This window comes from Mus caroli, chromosome 4 (assembly GCF_900094665.2).
Source record: "Mus caroli chromosome 4, CAROLI_EIJ_v1.1, whole genome shotgun sequence".
Classification (NCBI taxonomy): Eukaryota; Metazoa; Chordata; class Mammalia; order Rodentia; family Muridae; genus Mus; species Mus caroli.
Window position 1 is genome coordinate 109,541,944 of NC_034573.1, and position 8,805 is coordinate 109,550,748.

At 46.8% G+C, this 8,805-nt stretch overlaps 1 pseudogene; it reads left to right on the plus strand.

Moving 5' to 3' along the window:
* The first annotated feature begins 582 nt into the window (after positions 1-582).
* On the plus strand, positions 583-1,588 carry LOC110293223 (annotated as a pseudogene).
* Positions 1,589-8,805: the final 7,217 nt, after the last annotated feature.

Consider the following 8,805-nt stretch of genomic DNA (forward strand, 5'->3'; position numbering starts at 1 on the left):
CCTTTGGCCTCCACACGTGCACAGCTGTCTATAATTACAGCTCTAGGAGGCCCAACACCTTCTGGAAGACAATGTTAGAGAGAAGTCAAGAACACACACAAGCTCTCTTGGATGCACTCTAGATTCACACCTATGAATCCATTTTGGTTGACCGAACCTTGAACTACCAACTTCTCTCAAAACAATCTGGTGCAGCACTGGAGAGAATGGTTAAGAGCACTGCTCTTCCAGAGGACCTGGGTTCAGTTTCCAACCCCCACAAGGTGGCTCAAACCCATCTGTAACTCTAGCTCCAGGGGATCCAATGACCTCTTCTGACCTCTGCAGGTACCCAGCAGTCACATGGTACACATACACACGTGCAAACAAAGCCCACATATACATAAACTGAATGAAAAAATTTTAGCAAAACAGTCAATTCAGCACTTATTGGAATGTGAATCATAAGGCCAGCCCTCAGTGAATCAGCTCCTGTGATAACCAAGTCCTTTATTTGAAAACCTTCCTTTCGCCCTCTGTTCCTCCCTGTTCCAGAGACAGCTGCATCTTCTTGTGCAGTGCCAGCCTTGTCCCATAGACAAGATGGTGAATGTCGCTGTGAACTGTTTTGGCCGTATTGGACGCCTGGTTACCAGGGCTGCTTTCTGCTCTGCATCTGGCAAAGTGGAAATTATTGCCATCAACAACCCCTTCATTGACCTCAACTGCATGGTCTACATGTTCCAGTATGATTCCACCCATGGCAAATTCAATGGCACAGTCAAGGCTGAGAATGGGAAGCTTGTCATCAATGGGCAGCCCATCACCATCTTCCAGGAGCAAGACCCCGCTAACATCAAATGGGGTGATGCCAGTGCTGAGTATGTTGTGGAGTCTACTGGCGTCTTCACCACCATGGAGAAGGCTGGGACCCACTTGCAGGGTCCAGCCAAAAGGGTCATGATTTCCGCCCCTTCTGCTGATGTCCCCATGTTTGTGATGGGTGTGAACCACAAGAAATATGACAACTCACTCAAGATTGTCAGCAATGCATCCTGCACCACCAACTGCTTAGCCCCCCTGTCCAAGGTCATCATTGACAACTTTGGCATCATGGAAGGGCTCATGACCATGGTCCATGCCATCACTGCCACTCAGAAGACTGTGGATGGCCCCCTCTGGAAAGCTGTGACTTGATGGCCGTGGGGATGCCCAGAACATCATCCCTGCATCCACTGCTGTGAAGGCTATGGGCAAGGTCATCCCATAGCTAAATGGGAAACTCACTAGCATGGCTTTCCGTGTTCCTACCCCAAAGGCGTCCATTGTGGATCTGACACGCCGCCTAGAGAAACCTGCCAAGTATGAAGACATCAAGAAGGTGGTGAAGCAGGCATCCGAGGGCCCACTAAAGGGCATCCTGGGCTACACTGAGGACCAGGTCATCTCCTGCGACTTCGATAACAACCCCCACTCTTCCACCTTCGATGCCGGGGCTGGCATTGCTCTCAATTACAACTTTGTAAAGCTCATTTCCTGGTATGACAAGGAATATGGCTACAGCAACAGGGTGGTAGACCTCATGGCCTCCATGGCCTCCAAAGAGTAAGAAACCCTGGACTACCCATCCCAGCAAGGACAATGAGAGCAAGAGAGAGGCCCTCGGTTGCTGAGGAGTCCCTGTCCCAACTCAGCCCCCAACATTGGGCATCTCACTCACAGTTTTCATCCCAGACCCCCATAATGACAGGAGGGGCTTAGGGAGCCCTCCCTACTCTCTTGAATACCATCAATAAAGTTCGGTGCAACTCCCCCCACNCCCCCCCCCCAAAAAAAAAGAAAAAGAAAAGAAAAGAAGAGAAAAGAAAAGAGAGCCTCTCTTTGCCAGTCTGTGCATGTGCCAGGTGGTGCATGCCTTCAATCCCAGTACTCAGGAGAATTCAAGGTCAGCCTGATCTACAGAGCAAGTTCCAGCACAGCTGGGACTACACAGAAAAACACTGTCTGGAAAAAAAGAAAAAAGAAGAAAAGAAAAGAAAAGAAAAGAAAAGAAAAGAAAAGAAAAGAAAAGAAAAGAAAAGAAAAGAAAAGAAGAGAAGACCTTCCTCTGAGGAAAACATCTTTGTATGTAGCACACAGAATTCAGGTTTTGTCGTCTGGCAGAGAGGAGTGTGTTTCTAGGACTTTGTCTCTCAAAATGAATGGTGCTAGACAGTCAGATGTGTTGTGTGGCTGGGCTCAAGGCACTCTGGTGACATCTGGTGGTAGGGTACCTCCATAGCACAAGCAAAATTTGAAAGGCTCTTTAGAATGCAAGCTACAGACTCAGCAGGCTACACAAACACAGGCACAGACACTAACTGGATTCTCAGGAAATATCATGACAGCGCTTAATGTAGGAATTTGAAAGCCAAATGGGCTGAGACATAGCTCAGCTGGTAGAGTGCCTATCTAGCATTCATAAAGCCCCAGGTTTGATGCCCAGCCCTGCATAAGCCAGGCTGGTGCACACCTGCAATCCTGGCATGCAGGCAGAACAGTCAAGAGTTCGAGGTTGTACTCAGCTGTGTGGCAAGTTCAAAGCCAGGCTGGGATAAGTGAAGTGCTTCATGTCTTTTTCTAATGGCAAATCAATAAAGCTAGGGGGTAGTAAAGAAAAGATTCTTCTACAAGATTACCTGACAATAATCATCACGAAAAACTCCCGGAACCACCAGCTTGCACAGTGGTCACCACAACCTCATACAAAAAAAAAAACTTCTTCAAGGATGTGTGCCTGGAGACTGACTTTATGTTCAGCCTCAGAGAGACACCACCACTCTTGTTGGTATCACTGTGGCCAAGAATGCTGCTTTTTTTTTTTAAGGATTCTATTTATTTGTTTTGTGTATATGAGTGCTCTATCTGCATGGACCCTGTGCGCCAAAAGAGGGCATCAGATAAATTGTTGTGAGTCACCATGAGGACTGAACTCAGCACTATCAACCGGAAGAGCAAACAGTGCTCTTAACCACTCCTGAGCCATCTCTCCAGCCCCCACTTCTTTTGTCATTAAACATGTCAACCTGGTTAAATATGCTCAGTAGACTGACTTCTGTTCCCAAATAAATGCCAGTGTCCTCTGTGTAATCTCTCTCTGGTCGTTTCTATCATTGAAGACGATAGTGGGCATCACCGACTGCAGTTAAGGAAATAGGTAAAAACAATGTAGCATCCATTTCCTCTTTCACTTTAATAGACTTCTAATGTTTTGTTTTGTTTTGTTTTGTTTTAACAAATTCTCTCTACATAGCCCTGGCTGTCCTGGAACTCACTATGTAAAACAGGCAGGCCTCACACTCACAGAGCTCCTCCTGTCTCCCTCCCTAGTGCTGGGATTTGAGTTATGTGCTGCCACACTGTGCTGATTTTTTTCAACTTTAATTTATGTGTATATATCAATGATGGATGTGTATATGCCCACATGGGCCAGTAGATGGCATCAGAGTCCTCTGGAATAGCAGGAAGCAGACTTCTGCGCCATCTCTACAGCTCCTTCAATGCACTTCTTCATTTGGGGCTGAAGAAATGGCTGCTCAGAATGAAGACAAGTCTGCAGGTTTCCCCTGAAGTTAGGAGTACTGATTCATAAGCTGTTTTCTTCAAGGCAGCTTCAAAGGAAATGCTAAGAGCGGCTGTGCACTGCCTTCCTCCAGCCCTCTTCCACCCTTCTGTCTGGAAATTTGTGATAGGGACAGCATTGTGCACCCACAACACCCTTCCTATTGAGCCGTGAGCAGCAGGAAGCATTTGGAATTTCGAGGCCTTTGGGAGGGTGAAGCCACCGTCCCAGCCCTCTGTGGACTATTTCTGAGCACCATCTAGGAAGGAAAGATGCTAACCCACCCATCTCTCTGTTGTTTTGCATTCCTGTTACTTTCCCAGAGTTCATCTTAACTGGTACAGTCCAAGCCAAACAGCCCTCAGCAACTGCAGGTTTGCACTTGCTGGCCCATCCCTGTAAGACTTACACATGAAAAGCAGCTTGACTTTTTCCAGAAGGGAAGATAAGGGACTGAGGGGAGGATTTTCATCATATTTCCCTCTTAGTCAGGCTCTCTCTTCCCAAGGAGAAAGGAGTAAGTGTGCAAGACTAGACAAGCATTTTCTCCTCAAAATTACCCCCTCCCAGACACAATAAGAAACAGGATCTGCCTAGTGCCTGAATCTCCACTGCAGCTCCTATTGTCCTATGAACTCATAACTCATCAACCATCTCTGAGTTCCAGGCCAGCCTGGAACACACACACAACACACACACACACACACACAATGTATTTAAAATACTCGTGTGGCTTTTACTGTCCTCTAGGAAAAAGCATACTTTCTAGCATTGTGTGAACATTTTATTATTTGACCCTCTTACCTCATTAGACTCCTTTGCAGTGAAGAAAAGATAACCTTCCAGGCTGTAGAGATGGCTCAGTGGTTAAGAGCACTGACAGCTCTTCTGAAGGTCCTGAGTTCAATTCCCAGCAACCACATGGTGGCTGACAACCATCTGTAATGGGATCGGATGCACTCTTCTAGTGTGTCTGAAGATAGCCACAGTGTGCTAATATAAATAAGAGAAAGAAAGAAGGAAAGGAGAGAGAGGGAGGGGGAGAGGGAGGGGGAGAGGGAGAGGGAGAGGGAGAGAGAGAGAAAGAGAGAGAGAGAGAGAGAGAGATTACCCTCCCAGGGTGATACAGCTGTGTAAACACAGCTTCAGAGCCCAAATCCCCAGCACCAAGATGCTCATCCATTAACATCATCATCTGGCTAATTGTTGCTATGAATATTGACATTACTACAGACACCTACTATAGTTAAATAAATTTGTTTTATATATGTGTTAATCAGATAGCCTGGAGCAACATCTAGGGGAAAAGTCACATAGAAACCTGTGTGTGTGTGTGTGTGTGTGTGTGTGTGTGTGTGTGTGTGTGTGTTCGTTCAAGCAAGTAGAACTTCCCCTACTACAGAAGTGCAAAAATAGCACAAAGATGATCTACCACCACGGGTGCTACACAAGTCTGCACCCCCACAATATCAACTCCCCAAGAACTGAGAGTCACACCAACAAGTCCCACCTCCAACAGAAGACCAAGTGAAGGAGAAGGAGGTCCTGGGACCTGGGACCACAGTAAAGTCTCCCTTCCATTGACTGAGAGAAAAACTAAAACAGTGTATTACTGACACAAAAGCAGGACTGGAAAAGCCAGTGGGCTGTGACCCAGCAGAAACAGGCCCACCCATAGCTACAGTGCCTCATTTTTTGACAAAGATGCCAAAAAACACTTACTGGGGGAAAAAAGCCTTTCCAATGAATTGTGCTGGAGAATTTGAATGCCCTCTTGTAAAAGGAGATTAGATCTACAATTATCACACTGCATAAAAATCTATTTAAGTGGTCACTCTGCTGTCTAACTTTATGTCAGTTTGACAGAAGCGAGAATCACTTGAGAAAAGAGATCCTAGTTGTGAAAGTGCTCCCATAGATTGGCCTGTGGTACATTTTCTGGATTGATGATTGATAGGAGAAAGCCCAGCCCATTGTGGGTGATGCTATCCCCGGGCTGGTGATCCTGGGTTCTATGAAAATACAGGCTGAGAAAGCTGTGGGGAGCAAGCCAGTTAGCAGCACTCGTTCATGGCCCCTATCAGGTTTGAGTCCCTGTCCTGACTTCCCTCAGTGGATTGCGACTCAAGGTTTGTGACCAAATAAGACTTTTCTCCCTCAAGTTGCTTTTAATTGTGGTGTTCGTCACAGCCATAGCAACCCTGTGTCGCTGTCTCCGCTGTCTCTGCCCCGCGGAGACAAGAATGACACATGACATGGACACCAAGGCAGGTTCACGCAGCAACTTCTTTACTTGTGGCTTTTTCGCCTACAGCTCTCTTCCCCAGCAGCTTCTTCTCCTAGCTCCTCTTGCAGCAAGCGCTATACTCTTAACTCCCAGCCACTGACCTCATTTCACTCCATCCCACCTCATCCAATCAGAAATCACATACACTCCAGGCACGAGCTCAGGTCGGTCACCGATAGGCTGACAGGTCCGAATCACGAGGAACAGTCCAGCCTGGCAGGCAGCCCACACATGCAGCCTCACTGCGCATCCTCAGGCAAGGCAGTAAACATGTGGGGTTCACGGGGCCTGGCAATGGGCCAGGGTGCCATCTAGGCCCATGCGGCTGCACCCACTTCCCACATCTCCCCCTTTTTATTTTATTAATAGCTCTGGGATCAACATCTGTCTTAGGTTGCCCCTGTCGATGCCACATCCTTACCCATCATGGGAGTGATGAACTCACTTTTGCCATCCTGTCTTAGGTTGGTATGCACACGGGAGGGTCTTACCCATCACTGATTACTGATCCAGCATGTTGAGCCAACATTGGGGGAATGTTCCTGCTTCCAAGGCTGCCATAGCCTGCACTAAGGCTCGTTTATCAGCCCTGTGCCACCTTCGCATACGTGCCATCCACCAAAGCATTCCTCCACACACAACAGTCAGCAGGAGCGCTCAAAAGGCCATCACTCCCCAATTTTTTAAGAATCCCACAGTTCCCTAGATGATCTCCATCCATTGCTTTGCAGTTGCAATCTCCACATGGGTGTTGTTCACGGCAACAATCAATGCTCGCAATTCGCTCATCTTTGTGTTGAGATCAGGACTCCAATTTCCTAGCAGCATTGCACCAATTGCTCGTGACAGATTTGCAGCTCTGGAAAAATTCTGATACTGTACAGAGGTTACACACATTCCTGCCATATGAGTAATGCAGGAAGCAAATACTAACTGCTCCAAAATATTCATCTGTTCCTGCAACCAATCCACTCTTTGGTTAACCATAAGGATACCAGCTTTCAAATGTGTCACCTTAGACAAGCTGGCCCCAAGGTCTTCAGTACCTGATAGCTGCTTCCAAGCTCTAAGAGCACAGTTGTTAATCTGCTCATAAACCTGTATAGGTTAGCCTATTTAATTGTTGGCAAAATTCCCTTGCCCCATTAACATGTCTACATTCCAGGCTGCATTGGGGAGTCCAGCAGCAGCATTAGCTGCAGCCTGCTCAATGGCATGCTCAATATAAGCAGCCTTCCATGATAAATAACCTCCTCCCGAAAGAACGGCCTTGCAGAAGTTCTGCCAATCAAAAGGCATCATACAGTACCACTGTAGGGACTCAACCTGAGTTACAGTAAAGGCAGCCTGGACCCCATAAGTCTAAACTGACTCCTTCAATCTTTGTACAACCTTCCAATCCAGGGGTTCATGATACCATTGCCCCTGTTGGTTCTGAAATACTGGGAAGGCCCCCGCAATGGCGGGCACATTTTTCCAGAAGGAGAAGGCAATGGAGGGGCTGATGGTTCGGGCGGCCTACCACACCTCAAACTCCAGCGGAACATCCAACTACAGATGTCACTGTCGCTATCAGTCTAAGACAGTCATCATTAGGGGGACTGATAAGCTCTGCAGAGGTAGTTCAGCAGTCCTGCAGATGACCAGATGGTGGTTCAAGACCATCGAGTTCCAGGCTCACAACTCCAGTTCCAGGAGTTCTGATGTCCTCTTCCGGCCTCCACAACTACCTGAACACATACGGCCGGCATATATTCCCAGAGACACACACACATAAAAATAAAGTAAATCTTCAATGAAAGAAAACAAATACCAAACACTGGCAAGGACTCAGGGAAAGGAAATCCTTATACATTGCTGGTGAAGGTGCATACTATGCCGCCATGGAGAAATCAGCATGGCGTTTCCTCAAAAACTAAAAATAGAGTTGCTGTGCAAGCCAAGAATAAGTATAAAGGATTCTAAGTTAGAATACCCCAGAAATAACCTGCACGTCCGTGTCGCTCAGCACCGGTCGCAATAGTTTTACAGGTTCAGACTAACAGACGAGTGAATAAAGAAAACAGGCTATGTATTCACAGTAGAGCATTATTCAGTCATAAAGAAGGGTGAAAGAGATGGCTCAGTGGTTAAGAGCATTGACTGCTCTTCCAGAGGATCAGGGTTTGATTCCCAGCAACCACATAACAGCTCAAAACCATCTGTCCCTCCAGCTCCAGGAGATCTGACAGTCAATTCTGGCGTCCTTAGGTACCAGGCACGCTTGATCATATAGGCAAGCACTTATACATGTAAGATGATAAAGTAAATTTTAAAATAAGAATGAAATTATGTCACTTGCAGGAAAATGCATGGGTAGAGGTCAGAGAGCAGAGGTCAGAGAGCAGAGGTCAGAGCAGAGAGCAGCCTGTGGGAGTCAGCTTTCTCTTTCCAGGTGGAGGGTCCTGGAGATCAAACTAAAGCCACCAAGCTTGTCCCCAGGTGCTTTACCCTCTGAGTCATCTCAATGTCCTTGGCCTGAAGATTTTAATTCTAAGTGTCTGTGTGAGTCAGGGTCTCACCTTCCTTCCCAGCTCTGCGACAAATTCCTGAGAGAAGCAGTTTCCCTGTAGGAAAGGGGAGACCTGGGAGTTATAAAACCTCGTTGACAGACCTTTTCAAAGGACCAACCAAATGCTCACCTACACGGCCATGTCACACACTGGAAAGCTCAACCTTATAAAAATGACATGGCTCCCCAAATTAATCTATAAATTCAATACAAATCCAATTAAGAATCCAGAAGTGTCATTTGGTTTGGAACTTTCCAGTCTCATTCCAGATGTTTGTGGGAGATGGGAAGGGGAAATTTCTGGAAAGGAGCTGTGGCCACAGATGCTGACCGACTAACTGAGAACTTTAATGACATGGAGAGAATGTTGCAAGTCCAGAGCCTAAT